A 14,707-nucleotide genomic window follows, 5' to 3' on the forward strand; every position below is an offset into this window, starting at 1 on the left:
AGGAATACAATTGTGAGATCATTGTTACTAATTGAATACTTGCTGGGGGATCTCTTCCCCTCTACTGAGTGCTTGACATAGACTAAAAATAAGCTGCTAAACTTGATTCTAATAAAATCTACTGTCCATAGCTGAGTCTTGAGTGTATTGGGGCATAATATTAGCAATCCCAAGTACTTTCCTCTTCCAAACAAAGGATAGTGTTTTAAGGTGCCATTTACACCCTTTTAGTAAATCTCAGAGTAGCTGCTGACACTAACATGGTTTGAACTGTACTAGCACAGGGTTAAATTAAACCCTGATGAAAACAACCTGGGCTGGATTTTCCACCCTGCTTTCTGCTGCTGCTCTACTGCAGCCAATATTGGTCCTCCCTCTTGGTTTGTTGGCCTGGGAGTTTCTGCAGTGCCAGGCTAATACAAAGAGCTTCTAGACCCCCCCCTGCTAGGGCTGGGGTGAGATGGAGGTGCAATTCCTCAATGCCCCAGTGCAGGTAAAACTATGAAGGTGTCAGGCCTCTAGGCTGTTACTCCATAGAATAATTGGCACAAAGGAAAATTGTATGTTTTGTGAATGTTTTGTGCTGGCTGCATTTGAACAAATGGGTATCTCCCCAGGCCTCTGGAAATCTCAAGTCATGTGGTTTTGTACTCATTTCAGTACTTGCTTTGCCCTCCTAGGGTCTGGGCGGTTTTTCAGGTACTGGTAATATATCAACCTTAGCATCTCTTCAAAAGAATAGCCTCATTTATTGGATTGTGCCTTCTGTGCTCTGCTGGCAATGGCCTTCCAAAGAGGTGCTTTGGCACACCCATCCTGGGCTCTCAGAATTCACAGAGCTGATTATTTTTAATGACATTCTTGGAATAATCTCTGAATGGTGTGTATTTGCATTTGTATTGATGTCATCCCACTGCTGCAGTTCTGTCTTCAATGCTCGTTTTTATATATTTCCTGCAAGTGCCACATTAAATGATCATGGGATCCTTGGAAAAGCAACAGGAAATTATATAATGGTGCCCACAAGTCTGTGTATTGACTTTTCCACAGACTTGCTGGTCTCTGAGCCTAAAAATTGTTGGTAAAACAAAGATATTTGATCTTATTTTTCTGTTCTTGATTCTCGTTAGTGTCTGAGAAGTCCTGGTCTTTTTCTGTTCTATTATGGGGAAAAAAAAATGATAAAAAGAGCTAATTATAGAGATTATTGTGGGTTTGATTATATGGATAGTTGTTTAATTTAGCTTTACATTCTTAAGTAACTATTAGCAGGAATTCAGATGGTCACACTGCGTCATCTGCAAGTAAACGACAACTTGCACTGAGATGAGCAGAAATGTCTGCGTAATAGAATCATAGCTCTGGTATAAAACTTGTAGGACATTGAAAGAAATAATTGCCTTTTAAGTCTACTTCAAATCCTTCAAACCATAAAGCATAACCTATAAAAATGGAGGAAAGCTACAGGGAAAACTGTTGTCTGTGGCATTGTTTCTCAGTACGTGTGAAATACAACAGTGCAAGGCAAAGGTTTCTGTGGAAAATTGTAGAAAAACACCTGATGCCAATGTCATAGAAACAGGAATAGCTGTAAGGCCTGTGCTTTTGGCCATGTTCAAGGGCTTCTCAAAATGCTTCTTGGAATATTTTGAATATTTATAGCAGAGAATTCAAAATCCTTCTCTTTGTTGGGCTGAAAATAGCTTTGCTTTTGAAGATACAATGACTCTTCCCGGTTTCTTGTGGTGGTTTTACCAAATAACTTCCCTCTCTCATGGGTTTAGTTTTTATCTGAGGGATAATATATCCCATAGATGCTGGAAATAAACAACATATTACATTGCTTAGAGCCTTCCAGCCTCATTTGGATAATTCCTTCAGTAAATTCCCTCCTCGTCCGGGATGATTCCTTGACCAATTTCAGCACATTCCTTTAGAAGTCTCATCAGTGGGTGAGTGCCAGTGCATGTCTCAGGGTGGCACAGTGTGGGGTGGTGACACTGCACCGAGAGCTGTCTGGTCCCTTGTATCACGCTGCTGACAGTGACCTGCCAGGAGCCCTGGTGGTACAAATGAGGTGATAAACTGATAGTCACACACCGAGGAGACCAAAAGAGCAGTCAGCCTGCTCTGAAAGCTGCAATGAAGCCTTTCTCTGCGTTAAAATAACTCTGGTACCAGGAACAGTGTAATCTTACCAGGGTGAGGTCAAAAAGTGCTGTTTTTACCCTGAAGCAGAATACTTGACTCAGGCAGTAGATGAAATTAATCTCTCCTGATCTCTCCATTGCAACTGCTGGATGGCTTCCAAGGCTCGAGCAGGCCTGTGGAGCATTAGCTCGAGTACTTCAGGATTCCTGTGGGCTGAAAAAAGACACATCCTATAAATGCTGCTTCAGTTCTCCACTCACACCGCTGGCAGCTCTGCAGCAAGCAGAGCACAGGATGCAGTGGCAGATCTCGGTGGCTGAGATTTTCTTTACTGAGCCTCTTCATAGGACTCAAACCAAGTGCAGCTGCCCTGGTTAGAGCTCATCAGTCCCACATTTCACCCTCTAGAAAAGAGGCACTGACAGTTCTCCTAAATCATTAAGCTCCTAGATGGTAATTTAAACAAACAAACAAAACCCAGGGACATTCGGGGTGTGACTGCTGGGAGTATTTTAACTCCACAGGCACGAGATTCTCACACCTACTGTAATTCCTGAGATTCCTACTTCACACTTAATTGAGATTGGATATGGATTCATATGTTCTGAGAGAACAGAGCCTCTCTTTGGCATTTATTTTGTTAACATACACAAGTTGTGACACAAATTTGGAGTTAAACTGACACTGGCTCAATGTAGTAATATACCAAACAGAAAGTTTACTGAAAAACTGTTAATTTTTCCCCCTCCAGCGTAGAACCACTGTTTTACTGTGCAACACAAGCTATTTGCTTTCTACTGCTTCGGAGTTTAGACTGCTTGGAGAGGCTGCAAATGAAAACAAAAGGTATTGGAAACCTCTAGTGTATTTCCTGAAAAGTAATCCAACTGAGGAGGTAAATGAGACCGATGGGTTTTGTCATGACTGAGAATGAAGAAAAATTAAGCTTCTCTCCACGGTAAATATTTACATGTTGGGTTGTGTAAAAATTTACTTGGAGGTAAGTATTTACAGTGGAAACAGCAACTGTTCTTTAAATAGCCATAATGTTCTGAATGTTGTTGCTAAAGCTTAGTTACTCTTTCTTCTTTGTTTTCTGACATTGTATGATGAAATGTCAGGTAATACACTTTCAGAGCACGAACCATCATCCTGTTTTATTGGTTTAATCAGTGTGAAAGGAATGATTTAATTCACTATCCAATTACATTCCTGAGTATGTTCATTTTAATAGGCTCAGTATTTCCCTAATTTGTCTGTTAATCATTAGAAATGTATCTCAACTCAGGGACTGCTGTGTCCTGGGTTTCAAACTGGGATTAGCACAGTTCTAAGAAATCCAGAGCAAGTCTGTCTGGTGGAATTAGAGTATTTTGCACACACTCAGGTGGGAGCAAGGGGGGCTGATGGTTTGTGTGCTCAGGGCTGTGTGTGCTCATCTCCACAGGCACCCACCAAGGTCAGGATTGTCACTGGTTGATACAACTTCCTCAGGAGGGTTTAATTACCAGGAAAAGTGCATACAGTGACAGAAAAGTCAGTTTATCATGTGGTTAAATTGGCCTTGCAATTGGATGTTTTTGAGCTGGGCGAGTATTTGTATGTACTTTGTAGTGGCTGTACTGTAAATGGATCTCTGTGTCTTCACTGGAATGAAACATGTTTTTCTGAAAATTTACCACCTGGTAGGAGTCAGGAAAGGGAGAGATTAACTTGTAGCATTATCACAAACTTGTTCAGCACAAATCTGAAAATTGAATTTATAAATCAGGGATTAGTTTTGCTAGGATGCTTTCCCCACAGCAAATTAAATGCCTTGAAAACATTGCTCATCCTTCTTAACTAACAGAAAATACTCCTTATTATTTATTTGTGGAATTATGAATATTATTGATTTCTACAGTGTTATCTATATAACTAGATGTTTATTAGAAATAAGCCAAGCCTGAGCAGTGAAATTGAAAGGATTTTTTTCCAGAGGTCTAAAATTTGATCATGTTGTTATTTGGACCTGCCATAAAGATAGAACCAAGAAGAAGGTTTCTAATAAGTCTCAGGGTATACTGCTAAATAAGAACTTCTCTCAAAAGTAATCTGTTTTCATGTATGATTGGGTGATTCCATAAAACCTTGAGTCTTTATTTCCCTTTTTCCTTTCAAAATGCAGTGCTTGTACATGATATAATGTTCTGTTTCCTGTTGGTTGTAATTCGACCAAGAAAGCCAAGCTTCCCAGACCTCTCCGGAAATAGGCTCATTCCCAAACAGAAAAACTGACAACAAGAGTTATTAATGTCCCCAAAAGCAAGCTCCTCTCTGCAAGACACATAGAAATATTTCAGTCTTCTGCAATTGTGTCAGTAGAGTTAGATAAGTTGTATAATATCTGAGGTCAAGAAGAAAAGATAAAGAAATAACTAAAAGTCACCCTGTAGGCAGCATAATACTTTGTTATAGCTCCAGTATTTAGCAAAGTCCATAGAGACACAACACAGTTTGGATACACCTATGAGAGAAATGATATCATTTTAACAGAGCTCCTTTAAGTGCAATGAAAGATCTGTTTTGATCCCCTCTTGGGGAAGCACATTTTCATGTTCCAGGATGAAACACTTGTTGCTTTTAGCTTTTTATGTTTCTGGCTTTGCAGTGAGAGTTGATTGACAAACAGCAAGTGCCATGTGCCTCCTCCTCACCCTGCAACCAGAAGGTTGGGGTTAAAAGTGAGAGGGAAAAATGGGAGAAGAAAAAATGAGACCTCAAGAAATTTGGCAGCATTGGAAATCTGTATGTACAATGAAGCGCTGAATGACACATGAAGGCAAGTCAGATTAATTATAAATTCTATGTGGTAAATTTCAGGATAAAAGTATTTTAGAAACTAAATCCCATATTGGTATGTTGCATTATCCTGAAGTGACCCTGGGCAGCCAAATGTTCTTGCATTCTGTCCTTGGCTCCTTTTTGCATTATACAGGTTCCTAAGCCAAATTTGCAAAGTTAAACATCTGAGCTGTAAATAAAGATCCCTAAAGCCTAACGTGCTTTCCTTGTTCTAAGAGTCCCTTCACAGTATGGCCTCAATTCAACTAAGTACTTAATATGTACTTAAATCCCACTTAAATCAATGGGATTTAAACATTTGCTTAAATGCTTTGCTAAATCATGGCCTATTAAACTGTCTCTGTTGGAGATCAAACTGTAATTTATATTGCTGTGATTTCTTCATCCGGTGTTAAACATGAGACCCCAAACTACATTTCACTGTAGTCTTGTTTGACTGAAGCTGAACTGTTTAGAGGGAATGTGTGTGCAAGACCTGTATTCCTCATGTGCAAGAAACAGGTTTTATTTATTTTGGTCATCAGCTGTTGTAAACTTACGGTCCTGATAAAGGGAAGTCAAATAAGCTCCGTTAAGAGGCTGAAAGTTTCTCACACACCATCATTTTGAAGATGAATAGCATGGAATTTTTCTTTTTCAGTCATGATTACAACTCCTGGTTAAACGTGGGAACATACAGTTATTTGTACAGAATGTAGATACACGAAAATATTTGTAGATGAAGGGAGAAGATTTTTATTCTTTTGCTGATTTGTTGGCAATCTCCTTCTGTTTTTGGTGGTTTTTTTTTTTTTTTTTTTTTTGCAAATGCAACTATGGTTGACAAGCAAAACAGCCTTTTGTAGCTGAGGAGGCAGCAAGAAAAGGAGTTGCTAAAAGAGCCGTTAAGACTCTCCAAGTAAGAGTGTAGAGAAAATATGTCAAAAATATTGCAACTATATATAGTACAAATTTTTTAGAAGAAAGTCAGATGTCCCACTATGCCTGGGATGCCCATGGAGATTACTCTGGCTTTATCACTGTGTTTTTGGAAAAGAGTGAGGATGAATGGTGGGAAAGTGAGGACACTTCTTGACTTCTTCTTTTCTCTGCTTGTAGTGGAAATCAGCCAAAAATACAGCTCATATGCCAAGAAAGCCCCAATGAAGAGAGGAGTGGAAAATACCAGATGCTTAAATTTGTCTTGGATTTTCTCAAAACTGCTAATACTGGTTTTCTGCTTAATTAGCCAAATAAGGGATGGAGTGCATTTCTCTTTCATGTACAGATATTTCTTGGATCCTATGAGTTAACCACCTCTAGGGCACTGCTGTCCATGTCAGAGGAAGAGACTGATGTTGCTTTCCTAGACAACATTAAGAGGGATAATTGCTGTAGAGCACATCCCATACTCCTCACCCATAACACTGCTGCCTTCCCAGGATTCCCCCAAGACTGAGATTCCTGAGGCTGCTCGTTGTCTGGAAATCAGTTTACATTTCTATCCTGAGAAGGAATCACTCTCAATACATACATTTTTCCAAGCAGACAAGATTCATTTTCAGTCCAAGCATTGCCTTTTGTTCAACGCTTTGTTTGTTGTGTCACATGTAATGACTCCAGTAATATTTGGGAAAAGAGATAACCAGAAAGCCTACATCATTTGATTAATCTGCTAAGAATATCTGATACAGACAGCAGATGTAAGTGGTATGAATGCATACAATTTCATAGTAATGTTAACATTCCAGTTATTTCCATAATTTTATACAATATACAGATATATTAATATCCACTCCACACTTAGAAAAATGAATACATGCAGGATAGCTTATGTTTGAAACAAATGGATTTCAAGGTAATGTTTATATTCATACTGTATTTTAATAATAATTTACTACTAATATTTAAAATCCATGTGTCATCATTTGGAGAAGAAATCCTACTTCAGAATGTAAAACATGCCAAAAATTTAAGGGTTCGTCTCTGATTTGAAAATGCTTGCTATGTACTTTTATATTAATATATATATGTATATGTATATATAATATAAGTGTTTCTTAGCAGGATTTTTTAAACTCTACAGTCAACCATTACAGGATTTCTGTGAAAGGCAGAAAACAGTAAGAAAACAGGGGAGGTAACTCTTTTCTCACATGTCATCTGATGTTACAATTTCTTCATGTCTGTGTGTTTATTGAGAAATCTTTCTTTTGCAGCTTCCTTTGTTCCCAAGCCTGGATAAAAATTATAACTACTTTTAAAAATCTTAGAACGTTGCAGTGCACTTTGTTTCACCTCAAAGGCTGATCTGTGAATTGCACATGAAAGTGCTACATGTTTTCATGTTGGATTTTTTAAGATTTAAAGTTTCCCCAAATATTTACTACTACCCACTCTTTTCTCACAACCAAGAAGTATAGATATAAAAATCCACTCCCTCTGATTTTCACACTCTTTATCACATATTGAATTAAATTAGAAGGAAAATGGAAAAGAGATTAAATTGCAATTATATTACTTTCTTCAAATGATCATAATTTGATTTAATTTCAAATAAAATATTAATAAAGTGCTAACTTTTCTTGGTGGGAAATTCCATTAATGGAACAGTTTCCCAGGGAAACAGAAGCAAAGTGATTAACTGTCCTTTCTGCTTCAGTAATGAGATCTTTCTAAAATAAACAGTTTTGCCTGGTTTAGCATTTGTCTCATGTACTTATGCCCAGTTCTAGGACCTCAACCTATGCGCATGGTATGTTCTGGACCTTGTTTTGGGGTCTCTTAACTCTCTGTCTTAATTGTCACACTTTTTAGAGGTTGTAAATTGCAGGCAAGCAATCTCCTTCAGATTCTATAATAAGAAATAGGAGAAAAAAATCACACACACGTCTAATTTCAGTGACACAGTGACTGAAAGTATTTTTAAAAAATAAATGTGAAAGATGTCCATATGCAAGTTCTCGTGAAAAGGTTCAGAGGTTCAAAATTAGATAATTTTAAGGTACTCTTGTGGATGGTTTTCAGTTAGAAAATTGAACTCCAGAAATGTCCCCCTGGCTAAATGAGGGTTTTGCAATGTTGAAATTAATCAATCAACTCTCCAATAAGAGCCAAGCCTCAAATCCACAAGCATGAAACAACAGCTAGTAATGGCTATGTGAATTGATTTCAGAAGGTTAAATGTGCACTTTCAGGGCTTAGAACAAAGTCCTTGTGGCCTTATCCAAAGGGGATATCTGTGTGACTCACATACTTTGCATACACTGTAATAATGAAAATTAAGGGACTGGGTTTAGATGAGGCCATGAAGGTTTTATTCATGGTTGAAATTTAGACCAGAGCTTTTTTTCTTGATGAACAAGGTCTGCGGAAGTCTGACATGGAGTAACTTTGTTCCCTCTTGGGGCAGAAAAAAGGATGTAAAAAACCCAAATGTACTAAATATATGTGTGATGTTAGATTTTTTTTTTTTTTTTTTTTTGGTTGATGGTTGGGCATATTTAAAGGACATAATAGGATTTTTTGTTAGACCTAGATTAAAATTGACAACAGCAAAAGTTGTTGGCTTCTCTGCTGAGGTTGTGGCTGAGGCTGGCATCAATTGTTTGTTTAAACTTTAGGAGAACCAGTCTGAAAAATGGCTCCATGGTAAGAAGGGGATGTAAATCTGAAAGTAATCATGCCTAATGCCTGGCTGGGTAGAAATAGGTAAGCTTTGGTTTACTGTTTAGCCAAAACTTTGCTCCAATATTGGCATAATTAAAGGATTTGAACAAGTGTAGCAATTCTGAATGGCTGAGAAACCTGACAAAGAGCCAGGTTTCAACCAAGAGCAGGATAGAGATGGATTCTGGAGAAATCCCATGTGGGTTTTCTCTGTGGGACTTTCCAAACTAAGGCTGTTACTATATATAGGCTAAACAGGGGATTCTGGGTTGTTTGACATTTAATATCTGTTACAGAAGAGGTTTCCAGGCTAAAATCAAGGTTATGTCCTTCAGACCTGCAGAAAATCACAATTACCACAAGGGCATGTAGATCTCCCTGGACTCAAGTGTTTGTGTTACCCATGCTTGAACTGTTTCAGACAGATGAGGTAGAGCTTGGATTTCAGCTGTTCTCACTCAGAGGGAGTGGGAGTCCTTGGCTGAGATTGCTGTTTAGGTGCTGTTGATCTTCCTTGTCAGGGCAACGTTTCCAGGGCTAGGTGACCAGCCAAGCTTTTCCTAGTCCAGCTTTTCCTAGTCAAGCTTGTGTTTAGAATTATGCATGTGTTCCTTGGCTGAATTGGAGCTTAAGACCAAAAGCTGGTGTCAAGCTAGGACATGGCATGGCCAGTTACCAAAAAATCCAAAATGAAAAGGAATGGGTGGTGTAGTGACCGGGCACTGTGAGCAGTGAATGGCAGCCAAGCATGAGAAAGATGGAAGGTTTGACAATCAGTGTAATTAACACAAAAAGCCTAATTGCAGAAAACAGAGATGCAGAGGCTTCAAAAGAACTTCCAAAAAAAGATTTATTTCAAAAAAGCAGAAAGAAAAAGTCATCTGATGCTGATGATTTGAATTGTGTGGAGCATATAACCAAAAACTGAGCAGAACAAAACACAAAACAGGAAGGGAAAAAAATCTAAAAAAATCAGGCAAATTATTAATTTATTTTTAAAAATCCTTTTTAATGATGCTTTGACAAATGTCACAAGGATTTGCATTTTTGAAAGAAGCAGCTTCTTGGAGTGGCCACATGCATTTGAGGTACTTTGAGCCCTTTAGCTGAGGGCTCTGCATGCTCACTGCGATGCCACAGCCTCTGCAGCCATCTCGTGGGGACACGGCGCCTGGTCACCCAGGAGAGCCAGGCTGGGACACTCAGCTGCTCAGCAGCACAGCCTGGCTGGGAAAGGCTCATCTCTAGGCTCTGCTTCCTTGTCACCATGAATTTTTACTGAGGCAGAGTAAGCAGAGTCCTACAGCACCTGCCAGTGAGTCTGACTGTAAATATTGAGGTGATGCAAATCCTGGGCGTTTTCCCCCTCCCTAATCATCCTAGACTTACAGTAGGAGTAAGCACGAAGAGCCTGGGGCACTGGCTGCAAAACAGCTGAAGGTCCCTTTCATGCTGAAGCTACATCTGTGTGTCCTGGCAGAGCACAAGACTTCCCAAAGGAACCTTGGAAAGGTTGGCTGTGTTTGACAGCAGCACCAATAGGCTGCAAGGCTGAACAATCTATTTCTGTTTCCTCCTCCCATCAACTCAGATGCCTTCTGTTTTTCTGTTCTCTCTGATTATACCCTTACTGATCCTATCCTGCCAACTCAACCAGCCAAATTCGACTCGGGGACGGTATTTCCTTTTTCGTAATTGTTTTACTGTCTTCCTCTCTATGTCTTCTTGGCAGTTTTTTGCTCTGCAGATCAGTGAAAGAAAGGATGCTCATTTCACTGGAAATAGCAGTCATTTTCCTGAGGGTTTTGTTTATTCAGCTTACAGAAAGGCAGAGACCAAGCAAGCTGATTTGTCCTGACAGGACCAAGTGATGGAGGTACAGGGCCATTCACTTCATGGATTCTTCTCTAAGGACTATTAATGCCTTTTGACTATGCTTATCCCACTGCCAGCAGTCAGCCTTTTGCCCCAGCAGGTGCTGTTAAATATTCCAGGTGAAGCTTCCCTTTCTGCTTCCAGTGATTCACCAGCAGTTTGGGACACAAAGGGATCACAGGCTGTTAACCCAGACAGGTAGAAATATGTTCATCACACTGAATATAATTTCTTTGAATTCCCTAGGTGAAGTTCCTGCAGATCCCTAGCAAGCTGGCCCACTACCACCATTCCCAGGTGAGCTGTCTGTGTTTAACCATCCACTTGACAATGGAAGGATTCCAGTCCTCAGGTTTGTCTCTTAATGACCCTTTTTCCTTGATCTGGTGGGCAGAGTGGAAATGGTTTCTTGGTGAGGACTAGTGCCTGTGTTCTAAATGTGTGGGAGGTCATGGCAAAAAGCTGCCATGAGCTCGTAGTCAAGGCTTTGTCAAGAGCTGAGTAGCTGCAGAAGCTGTAACCTTTGTTGCCTTCTAAGGTTCTCTGACTTTGGTCCCCCACTGAAGTTTTTCCTCCCAAGAGCTTCAGAAATGTATGCACAGAAAAGAATTTTTAAAAAAAACCCAACTTTTTTCACCGTTTGATCAGGGAATTGCAGTTTATTGTAGCACTCATTTAAATGCTCAGAAACTATTATCTCCAACAGATGAACTTGCAATGAAAAGGATTAAACAGCCAAACCACCTGTGTTTGTGTAAAAAGCACCATAAATTGATTAAGCAGTTGTCAACCGGATCTGAGATGTGGGATGAGATATGAGAGCTAAATCGAAGTAAAATTACCAAAGGTGTAATAATTATTGATGTGGCTACCCAGGTTTTCAAAAATGTTTGTGACTTAAAGAAAATCTTCAGACATCTCAATGTTTCCCCTCTAACTTCTGTTCCTAGGAATCTCTCAAGAATTTTCCTAACCTTTTCTTTATGTGTCACTCATGTTATTTGCTGAAACACACACGGTCCACGAACAACCAGTGAAACTCACTGCTAAATGATCTTTTACATATTCTGAGACCTGGACATTTAGACAATGTCTGTTTATCACACTCAGAAGAATTCCTTTTGGACTGGTTTGGATATGGTGTGAGTCAGAGCATCCTGGGTTCCAGCATTAGGTCTGATGCAATCTGCTCCCCTCCAGTCTCTCCTGTTGCTGTCTGGTTGCTGCATTGCTACATTTCCCACTTCTATCCAGTTGTACTTGGCAGACACTTCCCAAATCAGGGGACAAATGCTTTAGGCATTGCTTTCATGCCTTGACTTTTCTTTCTACTACAGAGTTTCCTGCGAGGTGCTGCACTGGCCACAGGGAGAATACAACCATCAGGAATGGGCGCTTGAGAGTTTTTACCTTCTGAAGCAGAGATTTATGATCCAGTGACTTGAACCTTTCACTTTCAGGTATTCTTAGTTTCCAGCTGATCTACAGAAAAGCACATTGGTGTTAAATGTTCCAGGAAATCCGTGTGCATCACCTCAAATGACAGAATCTTGTTTAGCTACATTCATCTTTGATTCCAATTGTTTTGTCTCTCTGCATATCTGCAGATTATTCAGTTGGCTTTTTTTTCCACAGAGAAGCCCAGGTTCCTAAGCTCATTGATCTGGTTTCTTCATTTTAGGTCATGTTACAAATTTCAAATCAGGTTACAAGAAAATCAGATTAGTTTCTTGTGCTTAAACAGAACACTTAAATGTCTGGACCTGGTACTTAAAAACTTATATTTTACAGAATTCGTCTACTTTGGGCATGCAGGAGGAGCAGAGCACTCAGTACTGAATGCATTGCCCTTAATTTTATTTCAAGGACACTTTTCACAATAAGTATACAGTGGATTATACTAATAATGCGAGATAGTTATTTTCAGAAGCATGCTCCAGCAGTTGAAACATCAGTGCTGTTTCAACTGTAAGTTTCATTTACTTTCTTCAGGAAGGACTATGAATGTGACAGATCCCATGTTCTGCACTCCAAGCTTGTTTTATGTTCTGGCACTTGCAATATATTGATTTTATTATCCATCATTACAAGAAGAAAGAAATTAGTTTTTATGAAAATTAGACAATGGAGTCACATTTCTAGGAAACATTACTCATCGGAATCAGACCCCTCCCTTTTGTATAAGAAATCATCTAACTACTGATGAGAATTTCACCTTTCAGCAGAAGATATTATTTCTCTGAATGTATTCATTTGTTCTCCGTGAGAGGGTGTGGGACCAGCCTTTGAACAAAGCTGTTATTGCATCACCACATTTTCCCCTGCTCCATGATGGCCAATGAATGGAAGGTGGAGTCCTTGTCCTATAAACAATATTTCCAAGGTTTTTATGGCTGGAATCCTTGCTTGCACTAGAGCATCTTCAAAGCCCTTAGCAAGCACTGGAAAAAGGACTGAAAACCTTCAGTAGGCTCTGAATGGGAGCTTAAATATCCCTTCAATTAGATTTGCTGTTGATAAATGTTAAAAACAATAATATTTTTCTAGCCACCTGCAGATATTAAGCATTTAATGTGGCACTGGATATTTATGCTATACTGAAGAAGTAGTGCCTAAAAAGTTCACTGAATAATTAAGCAAAAAAGGTTAAAGTAAAAAACATTCCATTCTTAATGTTACTGATATTAAAAAGTAAAGAAAAAAACCCCAACCTAAATGAAAAAGTGGTGCAGTTTATATATCTAAGAGAGGAAGGAGGATAATAAAAGCTTTTTCTCCATATTAGGGGATTTTTTTCCTAATTAATTGCTCACTCCTTATTAGCAGATCAAAAGAATGGCTTTTTAGTTCTGAACACTGACCTGGACTTCGAGTGGGGATTTAACTGTTTCGAGACTTTTGCATCAGTCTCCTGTGACTTTAGTGCTCTTGGGTTTATCTTGGCTTCCCATTGCCATCCTATGCTCTGCAATTAAACTTGTGACTGAATCTGCAGCATTTATTTGAGGGGTTTTTTTTTTAGCTGAAAACACCTTCTTTTCGATGTTTTGTTTATGTCCTAAGAGTTAATCTCAATTTTCCTCCCCAAAGGAACCCGTTAACGCTGGGAGCAGCTTGGCCACACGGTGGAGCGTTCGGCTCTCTCTCTGCAGGGAGAAACGCTCCAAAAGCTGCCGGGATCCTCCAGCACAAAGGGATGCTGCAAGTCCTGTGAGTTCTCCCGGAAGCACCGATCTTTACGGTGATTTATGGTTATACGTGTAATAAGAGGTGGGAATGGCTTTTGCCCCTGCCCAGGTCTGGAAACGACATCTAATGGGGAAATTAATTAGCAGTGCGTTTAATTCAGGCCAGCAAATGCAGTTTGCCTTCGGCATGACGACTGCACTCTTGGCCTCCTGTCACACGCAGGTGAAGGGGTTCTCATCCTGCTGATGACCCCGGATACATCAAATCCATCACACAAATACATTTATGTTACAGATAAAAGCAGGGTGCTGTCCTCACCCTGTTCCCCACGGGACTGCTGCCTACAAAGCTCATTATTTGCTTTGCCTTCCTCCAGGCTCATCTTGTGCAGAGCTTGACTTGGATCACATAGAAGGGAAAGGCTAAGGACCAGCAGCAGATGCAGGAACATTACTTAATAAATTGCTAATACATCCTCATTAACAGAGAAGCCCTTCCAGAGTGGATATTAAGACAAAGAGCTTTTGGCATTTGTGCAGACTTAAGGGAACATCTGTGTTTGTGATGGCAGAAGATTCATTGTGTGATAATAGAAGGAGCCTCAAAGGAAAATCCTTTTTTACTCATAAAAAGTAAGACTTTTTATAAGAACTTTCACTGATGTTCTTTCTGTGGTTTTTTTCCAGATGTCACTACTTTCATCACTTTTTCTTTCCTATTGATAGATCCATTTAGAAATGAATACACATCCTGAAAGAACTAATTAAACCATGCACCAATACTTCCAGTAGTTCTGTTTTCTTGTTCACCTTCATGTGCTTTGATTTACAATACAAATCTAGAGGTCTGCACAGGCTGAGTTAAATAACTTCCTACCTTGGAGTTGGTTTAGTTTAATTCTTTAAGCACTTAAACCAGTTACCCAATTAAACAAGTCAGTATTAGTTACAGCTGAGATGATTTACAAGTTGAGAAGAGATTGCACTCATTTAATTAAACG

General features: G+C 39.4%; 1 long non-coding RNA gene across 3 annotated transcripts in view; it reads left to right on the forward strand.

Moving 5' to 3' along the window:
* The window catches only part of LOC108448744, a 22,540-nt gene extending 8,052 nt beyond the window's left edge, over positions 1-14,488 (forward strand). For 2 of the 3 annotated variants that reach the window (XR_001864750.1, XR_001864751.1), the window contains 5 exons: positions 2,903-2,997; positions 10,765-10,815; positions 11,856-11,978; positions 13,609-13,728; positions 14,084-14,488. This is a non-coding gene — a long non-coding RNA (uncharacterized LOC108448744). Of the gene's footprint in view, positions 1-2,902; positions 2,998-10,072; positions 10,321-10,764; positions 10,816-11,855; positions 11,979-13,608; positions 13,729-14,083 lie in introns of those variants that run through there. The other variant, XR_001864752.1, reaches the window with a different exon arrangement.
* Positions 14,489-14,707: the final 219 nt, after the last annotated feature.

Source organism: Corvus brachyrhynchos, unplaced genomic scaffold, assembly GCF_000691975.1.
Source record: "Corvus brachyrhynchos isolate BGI_N302 unplaced genomic scaffold, ASM69197v1 scaffold97, whole genome shotgun sequence".
NCBI classification, from domain to species: Eukaryota; Metazoa; Chordata; class Aves; order Passeriformes; family Corvidae; genus Corvus; species Corvus brachyrhynchos.